Raw genomic sequence first — 22,087 nt, 5'->3', positions numbered from 1 at the left:
TCATTGCATGCATCCTATTCTAAATTTAAGAAATGCAGTTCAGTTAATCTATTCAAAGACATATATAATGTGGCAGATACACATGTATGAATATTCTCTAGTTTACTACCAGAGAAGCATCCTGATTCAGAAAGCACAGGAGCAATGAAGGCTCATAGTACTATTATTCTCTGCAGACTAAAGTAGGCTTGTTAACTTAGGAATGGATAAAGTCACCTGTAGTAGTAATAGTAGCAGTAGTAGTAACAGCAGCAGCAGCAGTGATAAACTATTATTATATTCTTATTCGTTATTATATTTGATTATTGTTGTTATTAGAATAGTAGCAGTAGTAATAGTATTGTACCATCAGTGTACATAGCACCAATAGACTGCAAAGTATGAATCCCAATTTTTCTACCACTGGAAGGAACGCATACTGACCAGAACTCCGCTCAAGAGATGCCCCTGCTAATAAAAGGGAGGTGATTTTTATGCCCCTACAGCTAGGGCTGTACATCAAAGGGAAATGTTGGGTTCAAACTCTGGGTTGTTCTTCTCCCAAATCCCAGAGTTTTGGGCTTGGACATCATGATAAATAACACAGGGATGGAGCATACCTGGGCAGTTTATTGCAAGTGGGCTGGAACCAGCTCACACTCACTGTGTACAGTTTTGGTCACCACACCTAAAAAAAAAGATATTGTAGAGCTCAAAAAAGTGCAGGAAAGGACAATTAAAATGATCAAGGGACTGGAGCATCTCTCCTATGAGAGAAGGTTACAACACCTGGGATTACTTTGCTTGGAAAAAAAGGAGGCTAAAGGGAGATCCGATAGAGGTGTACAGAATTATGCATGGTGTGGAGAATATGGATAGGGAGTTTTCCCTCTCCCATAATACTAGAACCTGGGTTCAACCCATGTAGCTGATTGGTGGGAGATTCAGGACAAATAAAGAAGTACTTCTTTACACAGCACATAGTTAAACTATGGAATTTGCTACCACTAGATGTGGTGATGGTCACCAATTTGAATGGCTTTTAAAGGAGGTTGTATAAATTCCTGGAGGAGAAGGCTATCAGTGGCTACTAACTCCAGTATCAGAGGCAGTAAGCCTGTATTTACCAGTTGCTGGGGAACATGGGTGGGAGGGTGCTGCCACACCATGTCCTACTTGTTCATCCCTGGTCAACAGCTGGTTGGCCACTGTGTGAACAGAGTGCTGGACTAGGTGGACCCTTGGTCTGATCCAGCATGGGTCTTCTTATGTTCACTCCTGCTTGCTCATGGCTACCCAGGGTTTCTTTAAACCCTAGGCAGCTGTGACATGAGAACTGGTCAGTCTTCTAGTGAGTGTTTAATCCCATTGACCAAACTCATATCTGCTGGTTTTTTTTTTACTGAGCTATACATATGCTTCCAAAGTTAGGAATTTCAAATTTGATGAGGTGGGAGCTTTTATTGGACAAGAATTCCCAATAGATAGAATAGCATTAACATGTGTATGAGGAGCATTGCCTGGCAAAGATGCAAGGAAAGGAAATGGCCCTAATTTAGCAAGAAATCTCCACTTTCCTAATTCTTGGGTTGAGGTCTTCATTGAAAAGAGTTTCCATATTTGCTCAAATTAAGCCTTGTGGATCAAGCTAATTGATCATCTAGGCGAGTTAGGAGATGCTTTATATTACTGCTGTCTTATACATCATGACTATATTTGTTGGTTCCATTACGTGAGTGAATAAGCACACATTACAGATTCAAAATCCAAGAAGTGTGTATTTTTGAATAATTCAGACTGCAGATAATATAATCAAGAACGTGATGAACACCATCTAGCCCAAAGAAATACACAAGTCATGAAGTCATTGTAGATGATCGGGCTCAGACTTGCCACTAATATGAGAAACAGAGTCTCCCCTATTTTAAAGTTGATATTTAAGAGAAAAGACCCATAGACATCTTTTGTGCTTACAGCACAGCAGGGCACACTAATTCCATTTGTATACTTTTCATTACAAAATTGCAGCAAATTATAATGCACATATAATAGGGCTCAAGGCTGTCATTTCCTCCTAGCTATGTTTACCATTTATAATTACAAGAGAGTAAAACCTTACTTTTGATTCCTGGCTGATTATGCCTGGAGTAAGGTACTGCTCAGCACCAAAGTCTGGGCATGACAGAATGAGAACATACATTTCTAATGAAGAGGGGAATCTGTGCAAAACAACTAGGGGGTTGCTGTTACCTTGTTCTTGGTTTGAAAAATAAATGATGGAATTCTCACTACGTGCAGTCAGTAGATGTAGCGTCATTGCCATTTTTGAAGTGCAGTTGAAACAGGATGGTTTTAGGGGTGATAGCCAGGGAATAATTTACGGCCAGTTGGAACATTGGTTTCTGAAAATTCTAAGGGTGACAATCTAACATCGCACTGGTGGAAGGGAGTTCTAGGAAGTTAACTCCCCCACCCCTTCCTTTCCCTGGCAGCACCCACAGTCCTCCAAAAATGCTGCACAAAGAGGCTCTCAGATCCTCGTTCATGGGGTGGGCTATGGCACTGCAGTCTGAAGGGGAAGGGGGATTCTTGAAGATCAGATGAGGCACCATCTATTGGGTGGATCTCCAAATCCACCCTTCTTTAGAAGCCAGGGCAGGACAGGCTATGGGAAAGCAAAGGAACAAAGCATACAGCCATTAGAGAAATCCTTCTGCCATATGTATGGGAACGAGACTCAGAAAAATATATATCCTTGTTTTGAGCAGAATAAGTGTGTTATATGTAAATATGAATGTCCCTGGTTTTCTCTGTGAATCTTGGGAGGAAATGACATGCTACTAAATTGGAAGTACTAACTTATATTGGAACTGTCTGTAACTTTTGCCCCATATAACTCCTTCTTTCCTGCCTCATACTCTCAACAGATTCAGGGGTGGGGGCAGATGATAGGCAAAAGGTGTGGGGAAAGAAATTGCCACAGCAAACTGTAAGTTCCTCAGGGCAAGGACCTGTTCTCCTGTATTCTGCAAAGTACTGATAAATCCCAGAAGTTCCCTCTCCCCCCCCCCCCACCCACACACTCAACAATAGATATGTGTAGCTGTGAATTGGTATAGAAATGGTATGAGAGAGTGGACAGTAGGCTTTTTCCAGGAACATTTCCCCACCCCACAAATGGCCACTTCCATAGTAACAGAAGTATTAGTGTTCATAGAGATGATTGGTGAAGAGAATACAAGCCAATCCTTCTTTCCAGACAGAATTTCATGCAGGGTAGGGTGGGAAGTTGAAAATGGTGGTGGGAGAGTAGCTTCCAGGGGTTAAAGAGTCGTGTCCTATTCTCTATATCAATTTCCTACATCTGTAAACTGTAATGCCAAAGAAGGAAAGGTACCTGCAACACCTACCAGTGCCTAATTCAATCTTCATTTTAAAACTGGGTCTAAACCACAGACCTGATGGCTACAACATCTGGCCTAATTTTTGGACTGCCTTCATCCTTGCTTTTTACCCCCAAGCCTGGTGATGAGCTCTGGAGAATGCAGAAGCGTGCAGAATGTTTTGGAGCATCTTGGTTGGTCCTGACAAAGCCGTTTCCTAACTGTGAATGTCAACACATTAAGTCATTTTGTAGATAATAATTCAGTGGGGTTACTTCTGTGTAGGATTGTACTGGACATTGAAAACAGACCAAGCACTCCTCAGCAAACACCTTAATACATGTGTTGGGGAGATACTTTGGGGGCATGTCTACACCAGTTTTTTTTTCTGGGGTCGTCCCTGTGCGTCCAAATGATGCACAGGGGATCCCGGGGGCAGGCAGGGACGACCCCTCCATTTTCATGGGATAACTGGTTGCCCAGTTATCCCAATTTTCCCCACAGTCCCGGGACCATCCTGAGGACTGTGGCTGGTGTGATGTGCAGTCCTGGGGCCTGAAACGGGCACAGAGCCATGCAGGGTAGCCCCATGCCCCTGTGTGTGTGGGAGCAATTTCACCATCCCTGGGATGGTGGGGGTTGGGGGGAATGGGTTTGTTTGTTTGGTTGGTTGGTGTTTTTTTTATCTTTTTGCCCTGCACATGCATGGCTCCTCTTCTGTTAAAAAAAGATAAAAAATGGCGGCCACAACATCCCTCCTTACCTCTAGGATGTTGTGTGGCCGTCTAGATGCTGGGGGAGGATCGCGGAAGCATGTAAGTCCACAATCTCCCTCCCTCCCTCTATACTCTTAGGTGTAGACATGCCATTTGTTAAAATATTCATCCTTTTTATTGGAGCTTATTTGTAGGGTTATCAGATAGCAACCTGGAGATTCCAAAGAGCTGGCATATAGCATAGAGGCTAAAGAGACAGAAGCACCATGTACACTGATGGTGCTATATAAATAATAATAATAATAATAATAATAATAATAATAATAATAATAATAATAGAATCAGATAGTCCCAAATCTGAAACTCACCTCTGCTGTGAAGTTTTCTGGAAGCCTCTCTCTGCCCACCCAGGGTTGTTGTAAGGATTACAATTAGAGAATGCAACTGAAGTGCATGGGACACTTGAAAAGTGGTGTTGGTGTTGGTTATTCCTTGTTCATATATTCACCATTGAACCAGGAGCCATGAGAGCCACCCTCTCCCCCAATTTCCCCCTCCCCCTCATCTTCTCATGTACTCTTTTCCTTGCCTTCCATAGCGAGTAGCATCCCAGTGTGTCACATAAGATCCCAGTGTGTCACATCAGAGGTGAGAGGAAATGGACAAAAGGACTGGGAGTTCTTTCAGGTAAGGGAACTAGCATCTGTCTTTGAATCCAGTCTTAGCTGGTGGAGTGTGGTACAGGCAATAGCTTCCTGTAGTTCAAGCTTGCCATTGGGAAAGGACTTATACATGCTGGAAGACAAATATGTCCCTCTCCCAAAATCTGTGAGGTTCGAGTGAGGGAGAAGTCATTGTGACAATCCTGATGTAAACATACAGGAGTAGTGTGTATGCCTTTAAGTGCAGGGGGGGGGACCCTACTTTTTGTTTACCATCGCTAATAGATTTTTTAAAGAAGGGACTTTTGGCAGCTGTCAGGATGACATTATAGCATATTGGGGTGTGTGTGTGTGTGTGTTACATATAAGGGAAAACCTGTTATGTCACCACCTACATGTAGAGAGCACTCACACTTACGAAGCATAGAAACAATTTCCTCACACTGCCGGTAGCATATTTAAATTCACTTGGCAGTCCAAGCACATGAGCTTGTGTTTGAAAAAGGGTTTACTGCTGAAGGTTATGCTGTGCTTCTTTTTTCTTTTTCTTTTTTTAACAAACCATAAATCTGCTGGCTGTTAAAGCCTATGGACGGTAAAACTGGAGGCAAATTTGGTGGGCATGGTCCTTTGGAAACAGTAAAAGGTGGTTTGTTCATTTTGAATGAAACAAATTAACTGAGGCCTGCACAATTTTGTTAATGTAGGTTGCGCAGAAGATAATTTTTACTGCAGTCCTCTTCTCTCTCTCTCTCTCTCTCTCTCTCTCCTGACTCTGCCATATCTCTCCCTCCACACACACACCTCAACTTCTTTCAACTTTTGAGCATGCATTGTAGCTGATTCAATTTCCTGAATATCATGGGAGAACATCAAATAACTTTGACAATGAAAGGAACATTTGATGTTTTTAACAGATGCCATGAGAATAGATTTGATAGAGATCAACCTTGGCTTGGGAACACAGGAAGCTGCCTTACCTTATGCTGAGCCAGACCCTTGCTCCATCTAGCCCAGTGTTGTGGACACTGACTGGCAGCAATGGCTCTCCACATTTTCAGCCAGGATTCTTTCCTAGCTCTACCTTGAGATGCCAGGGGTCGAACCTGGGACCTTCTGCATGCAAAGCAGTGGCTCTTCCACTGGGATCCAGCCTCTCCTTCAAAGGGCCAGCTTAAATCCTGGCAAAACAACCAAGCTAGTTTTGCATGTACCTAAAAGGTGCTTCTGGTGAAATCTGTAGAAATAAAAAGGGTGCCTGTATGTGTTGATTTCCTTTTAAAAAGTGTGCTGATCAGATTTTTAGACCAAAGGCTAAACATGGTTAAACTAATTCATTTCAACTGATGTACACAGCCCAATCCTAATTACATGCCTTGCCTATTTGATTTCAGAAGTACTCATTACCAAATTAGGTCAGGAATTTTCAAAAGCATTACTTTCAAGGAACATGTTCTGCACTGGCTTCTCTATCACAAAACCTCAGTATGTCCCAAACCCAAATTACACACGACCCCAATAGAGCCTTTCCCCCCCCCCACTTTGGTTAACTTCCCCATGGTGAGGATGGAATGGTTGACTGGGGAATGCTGGGAGTTGTAGGAATTCTGTCTACACCTACATAGGACTGTGCCTTAAGTACTAGAATACAATGAAAACAAATACTATTTACCCCAAATATCAATCTTTAGGCAGGACTGACTAAGGCCATAGCTAGACAGGGCAAAATCCCAGGGCGGTCCCCGGGATCATCCCTGTGTGTCCACATGACGCACAGGGGAACCCGGGAGCAGGGAGGGATGATCCCTCCCTTGCCCCGGGATCTCACCCTCCCTTTTGAGCCTGCTTTTTCCACGGTCTCGGGCTGATCCCAAGACTGCGGAACGTGTGTGTGGGCATTGCGGTTTGTCCCGGTTCCTCAAGAGGAGCCGGGACCCGCACATCGGGGGTGGGGCGGGGGGAGCGGGGAAATTAATTAAAAATAAAAAACTTACCTTTTGCGCATGAGCATTCGTGCACGCTTCTTCTTTAACAAAAAAAAAAAAATGGGGGCCGCAATGTCCTCTCCCTCCGAGGGGATTGGAGTTCCTCACCTCTCCATCGCACTGAACCAGGTAGGTCTAGCTGCGGCCTAAGTTATCTCCTGGTGGCACTCATGTCCACTTAGCATAGGTGAAGAGATCAAGTGCTCGAGCAAGAGGTTCCCAGAGAAGGGGGAGAAAACTGCAGTCCAAAGCAGATTTTTATCATCATTTCTCTCTTTGGGTTCACTTCAGTGAATTGGCTTGCTCCTAATGGCTCAATGTTTAACAAGTATTAAAGGCAATAAACGTGTGTGCATGGTTTTCAAATGATGAAAGTGATGCATCTTGGCATACAAACTACTATGTTAAACAAAAGCTTTTTCATCAAATTATAGTTACGACTCTCTCAATGCACAGAATACCGTTTACAGCCACACAGGAAATTGAAGATCTTAGTTAATAGAGAAAATCCTTCCTATTGTGAAAGTGAAATGACTGAAGGAATTGAAATGTATAGATAAAATCACGCTTCCTTTATTAAGCATTTTTTATGGAAATTAATTGCATTAATGACTGAGACGCAAGAGTAGGCAACCTGCAGTTAGAAAAATATTGTAGCTTTTGTGGATATCATGAGTAAATTTCCCGAGAGAAAATGTCAAATAATCAATTTCTTATTATAATCTACACAATGAGAGCTTCAGCTATTGGGCAGTATAAAATGTAACAAATAAATAAATAAAATAAATAAATGCTGAAATAGCATTAGCTGAACAGCTATGAAATCATGGAATATTCAGAAAGATATCCAGCTTGGGGTGCTTAGACATGAATTGTTTTTGTATGAATTGCCATCCTAGTTCATTAGCTTTTTACAAAGCATCCACATGTTGGCAAATTATTGTCTGGCTTCCTGTGTTTTCTAGGTTCTCTTCCCATATATGTATATATGTTCAGACCTGATCAGTAGAGCTTGTTCTGACTTGGAAAGGAATTGAAACATTCGCCTATCCTGTGTGGACAGACAAAGCACCATGAATAGCCTGGCCTAATTGCTAAGAAAGCAAAAGACACAATTCCTGGAGCATAACTAGGCCACAACTTTATTTAATTTGCAGGCATTATTGAATCAACAGGGCAGGGGGCAGGCCAACAATTTACACCCTTGTTTGCCTACACAGCTGGCCTGACTATCGATGCTGCTTTTGGCCTCTCTGGCAGTCGGCTCCAGCCAGAGCCCTCTGCCATGATGTCCTACCTTTGAGCTTCCATTACAGCTAGGCATGGTTCCCATTTCAAACCATTGCCCAAAATCTACTGGGTAGATCCCACTTCACCCTCCCATGTCTCAAATTGCCTTATATGGACCCTAATCCCCCTTTATTTTTCTACCAGGCACAGGAAGGGGTCAGCTTTGATTAGCATTTCCCACCAAACCTCATATAATGTCTGAAAGCCCTGTGGCCAAGTTATGTAAATACAGGTCATATGCCCTGGGGAAAAGGTGAACACTATGTCCAACAGAGAAGCAAGAGCCATCCCTAGAAATCCTTGGCTGCATAGCGGTCCTGCCAACCAACCCCAATTCCTACTAGATGTATGGAAGGGGTCATTTCTCCAACCCTCCTGCTAAAATGTGAGATAATAAAACTTTATTCAGCAAACAAACATCTCTTTGCCCCTGAAGAGAATTTGAACACTAGGATCTTGTCTCTTCCTGCTCTTCCTCAAATTACCACAACACCCCATCTGATAAATGCCATGTCCTTCTACATTCCTTTATCTTTGTCGGTGCATTAAATGGAAGTGCATTTCTACAAAATCAAAAGCAAGCAAAAAAAACCCACAACTACAAGAAGTGGCCCCTCCTACTGGTAGGTTCTCCTCCTCCTTAAACCAGAGGGTCCTCCCACCTTTTCCACGGGGATGGCCATTCCCAAATGGGAATGGAGTTACAAAACTATATTAAGTCCTATATGGAGTTAATGCCGTTTCCACCAGAGTCCTATATGGAGTGAATGCCGTTTCCACCAGAGGCTGGACAAGTAGTGCCTTAGCAGAGCGAAAGAGTCTTAGTACAGAAGCAATCTCAATGGACAGCGGGTGTGACCAACACACATTCCAGGGGATTAGGAAAGAGGTACAAAGCAGTGGAGGCTGGTGGCTCCGATGTCAGTGGGGCAGTGAATCTGCTCCGGGTGTCAGTCAGAACCAGTCAGAACTCTAAAGGAGCTCTCCAAAGTGCAGCTGGATCTGACTGAAACCTGTGGCAGATTCAACGGCCCACTGACATCTGAGCCACCAGTCTCCACAGCTTTAAAGCAACATTAGCACCGTTTTTAGACTATCCCCTTAGTACAGCAACACACCCAGTTTTCCTGACAGGGTTTGTCACATTTGTCGGAATAATCTGGGTCACTGCAATTTAAGGTAATAAATGGATCGTTTCAAGCTTTTGGATGAATGTGCCTGTACTGCAGCGTATGTGCTGATAGATTGCATGGCCTGCTGAGTCGCCTTTTCCCTGCCCCCTGCAGGCATGTAAGCGGAGTGGAGCTAGGTAAGAGGGGCAAGCGGTTTCATACTGCCACAACGGTGGGGGGGGGTGAGAGAGAGAGAGATCGGCCTACTTAAGGGAACAGCGTGCCTCTGGATGGGAGGACTAAGAAATGACTTTGACCCCCAAACAGCACAGCAGCAGATTGGTAGGCAGCACCCTGGAGGGAGAGGATTGGAGGGTGTCAAATACCTCTCTGGGTGTAGCAGGTGTCATCCAGCTCCTCCAGGCTTAACACTGGCAGTCAGAACAGAGTTGGTGAAGGTTATTCGTAAGGCCTCAGGAGCCGCCAGCCCTTTCTTGCAAGGCTTGCAGCAACCGTATGCTTGGCATACACTTTCAGGCATGAGATGTTTAGTGGAGGCCTGTCACAGGCCTGCAGGAGAGAAGGGGAGGATTATATGGTGTGGAACATGTGCCTGGAGGGCAATATGTATCATCAAGTTCCCCCTAGCTAGCAGAATCAGCAAGGGCAGTGGAAATGTTTGGAGTAGGGATGGGTGAGAATTCCATTTTTGCTCACAAAATGTGCGAGCATCCCCCCGTTTGAAGCTCCCAATGCAAGTGCAAGCACGTATCTGCCGAAAACTTTCGTAAATTGCCGAACATGTGCTTGTGTCCACGTTGTACATGTTTCCCAGTTCAATTTGCACAAATTCCCTCCGGGAACTGAATAAGTCCCATTTAAGTCTTTGGAGGAAAGTTGCGCAAATTAGGAAACATGGGCAAATTAGGGGAAGCTTGTGCAAATCTCCTGTTTGATGGCTGCTCAGTTTGCACAAGTTCCAGCTTGCACAGAGCCAGCAGGGATCGCAAATGAGAACTGGGCAGGAGATGAGCAGTGAGGTGATGTTCAGAGAATCCTGGTTCACCCGTCCCTATTTTAGAGCTGGTGACGCTTAACAGCACAGCAGCTCAGGGAAGACGCTGGGGCGGGGGGATTCTCTATTAGGGCCCTCCTTTGCGGTGGAACAAGGTTAAGGGTCCATCCCCTTACATCAGAGCCTTGGTGAGAGGGGGGTTGTTCAGACATGTAAGAAGGAGTTTGCTTGCTTGTCACCCCAATCCAAGGAAGAGACAGGACTACAAGGCCCAGGGGTTGAGGAATGTCACTTTGGCTGAATAAGATTCTGGTTGCTTGCCCATTCATTGGGGTGATAAGTTGATCACATAGTGTTCAGCTGCTAGTGTTTTTTGGGAAAAGTTGAGAGCTCCCTACTCATATAGGATATTGACTGCATATTGTTACTATAGTCTGTTTCTTGCTGTTTTGAGTTGGGGATAGAGGGGTGGGGTGCTGTTATTTCATCTGTACTAGGCAGGGAGAGATATGGTGGTGGAGGTAGTGAAGAAGGGAGAGGAGTCATTTTGACTGCTCGAGCAGAAACCCATTGGGTCACAAAGTGATGCTGCTTAATACTGCTAAGAGTTCCTTGATCCAAGATTTAATCCGGGATGAACACACTGCCCTGACATATGTGATGGAAACCTGGTTGGGCAAGGAGTAGGGGAGGTCAATTTGACCTAATTAGGTTACTGAGTGCAGCAGCAAGCAGGAAAGGAGAGTGATTAATTATGAATCCATCCCCCTACTGAGGTACCCCATTGGGAAGTTTCCAAGATCTGAGTGTATGCACTTGGTGGTGGAGCATTAAAATAGGGTTCATATTCTGTTAGTGTACTGCCCACCCCACAAACGGTTTCCCTGTCTGATCTGATAGAGGTTATCTCAGAGGTGGCCTCAGAGGTAGTGTTGATTTTCTCCAAACTAATTATGTTGAGGAAATTCAACATTCACGTTGAGCCCTCTTATTAGGGGCTGCTCTGGATTTCATCATCTCCATAGCAATCATGTCTCAGTTAATAACTTGCCCCACATATGTGGCAGGGGATGATCTTGATTGGTTGTTGCTGATGATGATGATGATGATGATGATGATGATGATGAAATTTCTTATAAGTTTTTCTCAAAAAAAAAAGACTCAAGGCAATTTATAATAGAATTAAAAGATACATTTTTGAACAACCATAACAATTAGCAATGGCTGCTAGATATTGCAGTCCCGAGCCACACCATAAAGCCATGTTAGTTGAAATTGATCCCAAACAACCAAATGGAGCTCTGGAAGCCTCCATTGGAACAATATCAATGATGGTGTCAAGTTCAGCATGGATATAAGGAATGTTATCCTTCAAAGTGCCTTGCAATCCTGTCACAGCAGGTCTTTGAGGTTTGTACCACATCCTACCTAAGTCTAACCTCAATCATCCATTCACCACAAGGAAAACAAGCAGAAGACATGATGGAATTATCCAGGCCGTAGCTAGACCTAAGGTTTATCCCAGGATTGTCCTGGGGTCAAACCTGTTCATCTAAGTGCCACACAGGGCATCCAGCACTCAGGCAGGGACGAACCCGGGATGATCCTGGGATAAACCTTAGGTCTAGCTATGGCCCCAGTATCTAATCCTTCTGTATATGAACTACTTGATTTTTTCAACAGTTAATGAAAAATAAAGCACCCCATTGAAACTATTTCAAGACTTCATTTCAAACCAGATATTGGTAGTTCCTTTTCTTGCCATAAGCTTTCAGGTGGCCAACATGATATCCGACAAGAGGTAGTGTCATAATATAATAAAACCCAATGAAATGCTCTACTTGAGAGAATTGCAAATAGAGGAGGGTAAAATGCACTTCCTTCTCTCCCTGCAGGCATGCAAAAAGTCCTTCATTAATCAGAATACATAGATCACTCTATGATCCCTGCTCATCAAAATTCTTGGGAAGAGCAAAGAGTTTAATGATGTGTTAATAGTAGCATAATGTTTTAAACTGTTTCAACATGCAGAGTTTTTATCATCAGATATTCTAAATCTGAATCTAGCATCAGCTACAATAAGCCATCTCTGAATATTTTTGCATAGCAACTGTTGCTAAGAAAGATCTGCAAGCCTAAACCAAAATTCAGAAGAACTCGAATCCCATCAGCATTTCAAGCAGCTGGAGAAGACTAAATATACATAGTCAAATGGCTGGCTTCCTTCAGTATTGTTATTTTTAGATGTTTCAATAGAGAGAAAAATGATTCATTACAGAGTAATATTCTTTCTGTATTACAGAGGGAGAAGTTGTAAGATGACTAGATCCAGATGTCATCACAGTGAGCTTCTAAGGTATCAGCTATGACTAGTTGTTTTGTATTCACCCTAGACATATGACTATTTTGCAGCTTGTGGCTCTCTCCTCTCTGTCCCCATTTTTCAAGATGCATGGGAGAAACTGTGTTTCTCAGTTTCACACCTGAGAAACTGTGCAATTTGTACCAAAAATTGAGAGCTTCTCTAAAAATTATGGAGATGTCCTGACTGAAGAAGAGCTCCCGCGTTCACTTGAGATTATTATTATTTTGGTAGCAACTCCTTCACATCCTATTTCAACTTTTATCAGCACCAATGTGAAGTGGATAATTTCCCATCTATCTATTTATTTAACTTATATATTCCTGCCCCCCCAAAATGGCCCTCTGACAGCTAACAATAAAATCCAGGTGGAAAAAAACACCCAAATCTGTATAACATAAAAACAGATGAATTAAAAACATAACAATAAAAGTAATAAAAAAGTATCAACCAATTAAAAGTATCAACCAATTAAAAAAATCTACAGCAACAGACTGGCTTACATGCCGAAGGCCTGCTTGAGTAAATATGTCTTTGCCCTCCGGTGAAAGAACAACAGCAGGAAATTCCAGAGCCTGGGAGCAGCCACCAAGAAGCCCATCTCTTGGGTGCCCACCCAACATGCCTCTGCTAGTGGCTGTACCAAAAGAAGGGCCTACTAGAAAATGGAGCCCTGAAATCAGGCTTCCTACCAGGCCTCCAGGTAGTAGGGAGGAGCTGTGTAGGCCTCACTGTTCACACCACTTGCTGCAGTTCAGTGCTCTTGCATCCAATGCAGATCTAGCTCATCCTAATACTACTGTTTTAGGCACTGGTGTGAAAACAAAGAGGGGGCAACAAGGGGGCTTGCATGATTCTAAGCATGTGTAAGAAGTAAGTCCCATTTAAGTTCAATCAGACTTCATCCTTGCAGCTTTAAGGCTGAACTTTCTTAGCAACAGTTGCCATGTAAAGAGAGAGAGAGAGAGATTCAGATGGTATATTGTCCCTGAGAGTACTTGTCAGCATGATGGACAGAATCTTGCATTTCACAAAAAGATGCAAGTTGATGTGGAGGAGTCTGGGAAGAGAAATTCCCAAGAAAAGGAAAATATGGATTAACCCTGAAGGTTTGACAAGCCTGCGTAATAAGGGGTTTAAAGAAAGTGTGCAGCGATGATTGAAATTTAAGGAATATATCATGGCTCAGATAAAATAAAAATCAAATGTTCCCAAGCCGAATTAATGAGACAAACTATGTTAAACTATGGAACCTATCCCACGAAGCTGATTGGTGGGAGATTCAGGCCAGATGAAAGGAAGCCCTTCTTCATGCAGTGCATAGTTAAACTGTGGAATTCACTACCACAAGATGTGGTGATGGCCACCAATTTGAATGGCTTTAAAAGGGGAGTGGATGAGTTCATGGAGGAGAAGGATATCAGTGACAACTAGTCCTGATGGCTATGTGCTACCTCCAATATCCGAGGCAGTGTGCCATTCGCTGGGGAACTCAGGCGAAAGGGTGCTGTTGCGCTCATATCCTGCTTGTGGGCTTCCCCTGGGCAGCTGGTGGCCGCTGTATGAACAAAATGCTGGACTAGATGGACCCTTGGTCTGATCCAGCATGGCTTTTCTTATGCATTTATGGTCGAATTGAGACAACCCTCTCAGGTCACAACTTGAGGTAACTTTCAGAGTGGCAGGCTGGTTGGGGTCCCATGAATCCCAGCTGTTAGCTCCTCAGCCAGCTGTCCAACCGCTCCATTCGTTAACTCCCCTTCTGTCTCTCCTGCCTCCTTCACTTCAAACTGAGAATGCATACCCACCCCTTCTCCTCTTCTTATTGGCTTGGAAGGAAATGGAGAGGGGGCAGGGGAAGGGGCACTGCAGCAGCAGGAAAGATGGGGACAGAGGAGGTAAACATCAGGAGGAAGAAAGCGCTTTCCCTCCTCCCTCCCTGCCTAAACCCTTACTCTTCCATCTGCTTTTCTGCCTGTCCTTCACTTCTCACCCCTCATAATAAGCAAGTGCCTTACCAGCCCAATCCAGCAAAACTGCAGGGCAGGTGGGACACACACACAAACACAAACAAGTATGTGAGAGAGAGAGAGAGTGCAAGAGAGAGAATTTGGGGCAGTGGGGACACTTCTGAGAGTCTCTCTTGGAAGGGGCTAAGTGAAAAAGAACTTGTGAGAGCATTGCATCTTAATTCAGAAGTATGTCCCATTAAATTCGGTGGATTTACTCCCAGCAGAGCAGCCAGAGGGCATAGGCCTGGTTCAGACAACACGCTAAACCATGCTGCTTAGCCACAAAATGATAATGGAATGATTAATGAATTCCCTTAACCATTTTGTGGTTAAGCAGCATGGTTTAGCGTGTTGTCTGAACCAGGCCATTGTGGGTGTAATGTACCAGCTGGGAAATATACACACTCTTGTAATCTATTTGGAGCGTTGGAATGATTTAAAAATATATGTACTGTTTCTCCATTTCATGAAAATGAACCTCATCCGGAAAATATTATGTTGAGCTGCTTCCAAATGTTAACCATTTTATGGCAAGCACTCAAAACGTTAATAAAATGTATTCATTTCTCACTTTTCCGAAAAAGAAAAAGGTATGTGACTCGAGGTGTGTTTGAGCTAGTTCAAGGCAGCATGCCAGACTTTAATGGCCATTATGTACCAGAACAAAAAATTATTCCCAGAGTGCTAAGAGGATGATCATTTTGCTGCCGTACAGTGTCAGATGGTTTAATTCATAAAACTCTTCGGCTGTGTCTAGAATATAACATACCATTTAGCCACCCTTCTTAGATAAGCTATAAAACAGCCCACATTTGGCTATTTGCCCTTCCAGCAGTGTTACAGAACAGAATAACATTTTCACACAATGCTAGAGTGGTGCTCCTATGCAAGTAACAGCAGTGTCTATATAGTCATAATAAAAACTGAAAGCTGTTTATATTCCATGTAGGAGTTCTATTCCCAAAACCAGGGACACTGTGGGGATGGAAATTGGGCTACTACAGAGATAAAGAAGGGAAATCTAACTTTTCAAAGTGGGAGCTGTCCATGTGGACTGGATGAAATAACTCATAAGGCCATAAGAAATGGCTGAAGCCATTAGTTAGGCATCTAACTTTGTATCATGCAAAAGAAAAGCTGTTATTTTTTGTTAAACCGTTATATATTGCCTGCACAGCCCCGTAGCCAGCCTAAACATTCTGGGACTGGTGCCAAGAAAGTTGGGGGGGCAATACATCTGGTTCTTGAAGACAAAATTCTAACCTGATTTGTTAAGTATTTGTTTAAAAAATGGGGGGCAGAGAAAATTTGGGTGGGACACACACACACACACACACACACACACACACAGAGAGAGAGAGAGAGAGAGTCTAGCCTCTACACCTGCATTATACTCAGTTGAAATATTTGCTTAACACATGAAAGGATCACATACAAACTTGGTTTTTATGCGCAGAAATTTTATGTGTTTTTAGCATTGGGTGAACAACATCCAATGTTGCATGAATTAACTTCCACTTGCGCAATAGGGCTTCACCTTCCCCTCCTTCCTAGACTCCTTCTCTCCCCACCTCAATCCTCCAGAGCAGATATGTGGGGGGGGGAGGCTGTAGATAGCTGTAGAGGGGTTCCATTCCACTAATTAAATTACATCAAGGCCCCGCTTCCCATATGGGGACCATATGAAAAGGAGGACAGGGCTCCTGTATCTTTAACAGTTGCATAGAAAAGGGAATTTCAGCAGGTGTCATTTGTTTGCATGCAGCACCTGGTGAAATTCCCTCTTCATTACAACAGTTAAAGCTGCAGGAGCCTTGCTCTCTATTGTATCTGGTCACACTAGGCAGGGCTCCTGCAGTTAATTGTTGTGATGAAGAGGGAATTTCGCCAGGTGCTGCATGCATACAAATCACAGCTGCTGAAAATCCCTTTTCTATATGACTGTTAATGAGACAGGAGCCCTGCCCTCCTTTCTATATGGTAACCCTACAAGCCTTGGAAGGAACCCACATTTACCAAGAAGTAGTTTTACTTGCCCCTGTGAAGAAGGGTACAGCATAGGAGCTCCACACACCATGCTTCTTCACAGGTAGCAGATGCAACCCATCTAGCAGGTAAGATTGCAACTATTACTGGAACTGCTGACAACTTTGCCACCTGCAGCTCTGTGTTTATCAACATGGAGCAACATCCAATCCCTGTGCAAAGTGTTGTGATGCACAATGTACACAGAAGGACAACAAGTACTGTACAGTTGACTAGTGTTGTGCTGCCTTTCCCATAATATCCCCCACACTAATAGTTCCCATGCAACAGTGGAAAAGTATGCCCACATCATGAAAAGGCAGCACACATGCAGTGCAAGAGAAATCTGAGAAAAAGCCAAACTTTCCCTAAGATTTCTCAAAGAAAGCTCATAACTACTGACCCAATTCCGAATTGAGCCAAGGAAAGTTGGCCGATCAGTATACATTATCTGTTTTTATTTTATTTTATTTTTTAACTATATAGCATAATGAAACACTACAGGATGCTACAGGTGGCAGGAGAGGGACCTCTACAAATCTGAAGGTGGAATGTTATGAAACCATCAGTGCTCCTGACACACAAGTTCATATTTTTATTGTACTATTCACTGTGGTCAAACAGGTTTTGTACCTTTTTGTAATGTTTCAAAATAAACAAAAAACTGTAAATCCAGAGAACACAGTAGGCCACAAAAACGTGTATTATGGGTAATTAGGTCTACACAATGCTGCCTTAAACCTCTGAGATATTATCACTTGTACACAGCCTAAGATGCCTTATATATGACTAATAATGAATGAGACACTATTCTACATTCCATATTACTCTTTTTAAGATTAATATTCTAAACACCAAATCATTCAACCTCTGCTTTGAAAAGTAGATACGGAAGACCGCAGATTGGGATGGTACAAGGTATAAACAGTATCCTCAGTTTAGTAGACTGCATCAGCATCAGCATCTCTAAACCACCCCACAGCTGAGGCATTCAGGTTGGTTTACAACGATTAAAAAAAATTAAAATACAGAAAACAAAGTGTGTGTGTGTGTGTGTGTGTGTGTGTGTGTATGTATGTATATATATATATATATATATATATATATATATATATATCAATCACAGGCAAACAGTATACACGGAAGCAACATATATCTAAAAACAAGTTTGAGCAATCAGCCATAACCTTAAGACAAATCCAGGATTGATTAAAAATATAAATACTTGAAGCCTTAAAGCAATGTTTTGGCAGCTGCAGTCGTAGAGGAGGTACTAGCAATGAAGATTTCACATGATACAATTAAGCAAAAGCAAAGCATTCTTCAGGACTTCAGCTTTTGGTTAGGAATGTAATGCATGATGAAAAACAGATTCTGATCTATGGGACTGATGAAAGCGATGGCACGCTTCCATTGAAACACCCCGTTTTGCTCACTGGCCGAGGCTTGGTGAACCCATTTCTGACCTCCTTATGTGAGTGTCATTAATGGTGGTTGCCCATTTTGACATTCGTAATGCTCCATTTTCTAATGCGGACTGCAATTACAGCCCCGTGATTATTTGTTAAATGACTTCTATAAGTGGTAATTGGTGCTAATTTTCAAATAGAAACTAGGCTGTAAGCAGAGATTGTATAATTATTAACCATACATTTCCCCCTTTACACATTGTTAAGGCAGCAGATTGCCATCCTCATCCTTCCAGGTGGAAGAGCAGATGTTTCTCCCAGTTGGTATCAGTGCTAATGCTTCAGCCAAGTGGCAGTGAAGGCCTGTGACACTCTCCCTTCCGAGACCACAGATGGCACTTTTACTAAGATGGTGATCAATCTGCAAGAAACAGGCCGTTGCGATTCAGTTAATCTATTATGATATCCAATTAATATATTAATTTGATGTGCTTGCATTTCTATGCATGAACACACCATTCATATATGTCCTGATAAAGTTCAGCAAAGATAAGTCCTTGGAATAGATTGTGGCAAGTAATTCATATATGATGAACCAGCAAATCCCATCATTCTTTCCAAATACTGCTTTGAACAGGAATCAGAAAACACATGCCCATGTGTGCTATCTCCTGTGTGCCCCAGTTGCTGGGGAACATGGGTGGGAGGGTGCTGTTGCACCATGTCCTGCTTGTTCATCCCTGGCCGATGGCTGGTTGGCCATTGTGTGAACAGAGTGCTGGACTGGATGGACCCCTGGTCTGATCCAGCAGGGCACTTCTTATGTTCTTAATACTGATGGACCATCCGTCCATGGAAACAGATTTCTGTTCATGGGGTCACCCTTCTGGATCTGGCCTCTTCAGCACAAGGAATTGCCTCATGGGAACTCAACCTGACACATTATCTTCGACTTTCACTTACTGGCTTCTGATTATATGTTGAATGTGCCTCTGATAAAATGAACTTGATTATCAACTGTACCAATTCAAATGTCTCAATGCTGCTTGCAACTTGTTAACATGTCATGAATACTTAAAGTTAGTGGGCGGCATATAGTTTGAAATTAATATTCTGCCAGATCCAAGGAAGGAAGCTAGTTAATTGGCTTTGGCTTGCTGGTTGCCTTATTACAAATCCCTTGATCACTCAACATAAAAAATAATAATTTGCCAAATGTGAGGAGGCTACGTAACCCCCCCCCCAAAGAAACCTTTTCTTTGTCTACCTGTGTGTCCTCAGCTAATAATCCACAAGACAATGTGTGTTCTTAGGAGGGATGACCTCCATGGAGACTAATGCAAGAAATGTACTTTCTGAAGGCTTTGAAATTGGAATAACTGCAGAGAACTGGACGCAATTGAAGGAGTTAATGGAACTGATTTTGGCAAGATTGGAGCTAGATAATGGAGCTAGATAATGGATATGGAGCTCAGAAAGGTGCTCTTTTTTTCTGATATGCATTGGACAAAAACAGCTGGGATATCTGCAAAGCGTGGAAAGCTCACTGAAGCAGATGGGGTAGGGAAGAGGTAGGCTGAATGCTTTGAAGCTTCTTGCGTTTTGGAGGAAAATATCTCCGTATACAGCACTTTAATGAAAGGCACCACTAAAGTAACTGACATGCAGGTGGCTCAACTAAAGTCGTTCATAAGAATTATACTTTTGCAAACAGAAAAGGAATAATAATAATAATAATAATAATAATAATAATAATAATAATTTTTAAAAAATTATTTATTTGTTACCTGCCTCTCCCTCTGGATCGAGGCTGGGTACAACACTAATAAAAACACCATAAAATACATACAACTAATTCAAATGTTTAAAACCAGTGGAAGGAAGGAAGAGTAAACTAAATCTATTTCTGCACATTATAGCAAGCAAATACTTGCTTGTACAAACACAGCATTTGATGAACCAAAGGAATTCAGGTTATATTGTCTGAAGCACAGTCAGTATGGGCATGGAAGGTCAACTGGTGGTATCGTACGTTGGTGAGGCACATGAGAAATGCTTTATTCTTTTGTGGACCCTATTGCCTATAGGGTCCAAGAATTTTCAACTTTCTGGGTTGTTTTAAGTTTAAGCTAATTAAAGTTGAAAAGTTAGGACCCCTCCCCTAGTTCAATTCATAACTTTACTCTGCAAACCAAGCAACTCCCCCTCCCCCCAAATAGGGAAATAATCCACCATGTTCCAAACCTTATTGCAAGTCAAATCTAATCATCCATCAGGAGTATGATGCACTTATCAATAATGCCCAAACTCTTTCTGAACCTCCAAATCCCTCCCTGCCCCATCCATCATCTTCCAGGCTTCCTCCACCTCTCACCAACTCCTCAGCCTCTCTGCCCCCTTCTCTCTCACTCATTTACCTAGCTTCTACTTTTCAGAAATCAGCTAGAAGTTCTAGGAAGGATGAAAGCTGGGCCGAGGTCTCTTTTCCCCCTCCCATGCCTAGAGGACACTGCTGCTCAATAGCTCCAGGAAAACTATGTTCCTCAAGTTTTTGGCAATAGTTCTGAGAAAGCTATATTTCCCAGGGTTCCAAGGATTCCTGCTGTAGCTGTGCTACAGGTAGGAAGAGGGAGAGGCCCTCTGCAGTTATTCCAAAGGTAGGAAGAGGGAGAGGCCTTCCTCGCACCTGGTACCTCTGCAGCAGCAACAGCCAGGTAAGAGAGGGGAAGCAGGACTGAAGGTTGCTGGGTGAAAGAAAGATTAGAAGGACCACCTACAGGGCCACCTCTGTCAGCATCAACCTGCGAAAGAGCCACTTTTGAGGCGGGGAGGCTGGTAGCTCCAGTTTCGGTGGGGTGGAGATTCCGTTCTGGGTTTTAATTACTGTTTTAAAACAGGAAGTAAACAAGGAGCACGAAGCCCATTCAGTTGGGCATTGTAATCACACTGCTTCTCCCACACACAGCAGGAGAGAGCAGCAACCGGACTGTTTCCATCTTTTCTTGTGGCGCAAGGAAGTCCGGAAGGCGCGAGAGAGGCAGACAATGTCATGTGAGGGACCTCCGAGAAATCCATGAATGCCCAGTAATGAGCATGCAATAAAATGCTCGTCAGATGGCGCTCATTATCTCATAGCACACCACGTTTTGCAACAGACCATAAGTTATTCAGAATTAGAAATATACTTCTCAGTGGATTCTAATCAATAAGCTTCCTAGGTTTGACTGTGTTGTCCAGGTAGATACAAATAAATATACCTGAAATCTTACAGACACTTCGTAGCACATCCCATTGAATTCAGCAGAGCGGATGTCTGTGTAAACGTCCATCAGCTCAGGCTGAGAGTTTAGAACCCTAGACATCCCAAAGGCCACATCATCTGTCTGTCTGCTTGCCCTCCCCACCCCTGTGATTCAGGACCAGTTTAAACATTGCTCACCCCCCTTAGTCGCCTTTATCAAATGAATTTGTTTGGTATCCACCAGCCTACAGCATGTTTTCAGGCTTTTATTCTATGTGTACAATGGGCTCTGTACCCAGACCTGCATGCATTCATTTGAACCCTTGAAGAGACCCTTCTGTGGAGCTGTATATGTGTGTGTGTGGGTTCTGTTTAGATACGGGCAAGATAGGGAGGGACATGCTTTCATTCTCCATGTGGAGCTCCACATTTTATTTCAGCATCAAACACCGATGGGAAAAAAAAGGTGTTTCATGGCTGCAGATAGTGAGACCAAATGTCCTGAAGTCACTCTCCCATTTCAGAAGCAACTTCTTTGCTGCCACTACTGGTGTGGTGGGCTGCATGTTCTGAGGTTGGAATAATCAAAATACAAGAGGGTCTATCTGATAACTTTGCTTTCGGAATCTGCCTTTCATTTCCGAGGGAGAAACTACATTCCAACAATAACTTATAAAGCAGGGGTGTTGAACCTCAGGCCAGTGGGCCAAATCTGGCCTGCCTGGGATTCCTTAGATGGCCATAGCCCCTCCCCTGGCACCACCCTCTTTCCTCCCCCTGCCGATGGCTTGGCAGTTTCCTAGCTTTGGCCTCTCCCCTGCCCCTGTTCTAAACGGTTGAAATGTCTCTCCTTAGGCCCTTTCTACACCTAAGGATTATCCCAGGAAAACGGAGGG

The sequence above is a fragment of the Elgaria multicarinata genome, chromosome 3 (assembly GCF_023053635.1).
Source record: "Elgaria multicarinata webbii isolate HBS135686 ecotype San Diego chromosome 3, rElgMul1.1.pri, whole genome shotgun sequence".
NCBI lineage: Eukaryota > Metazoa > Chordata > Lepidosauria > Squamata > Anguidae > Elgaria > Elgaria multicarinata.
The sequence above is the reverse complement of the archived record's forward strand: the minus strand, read 5'-3'. Positions refer to the sequence as shown.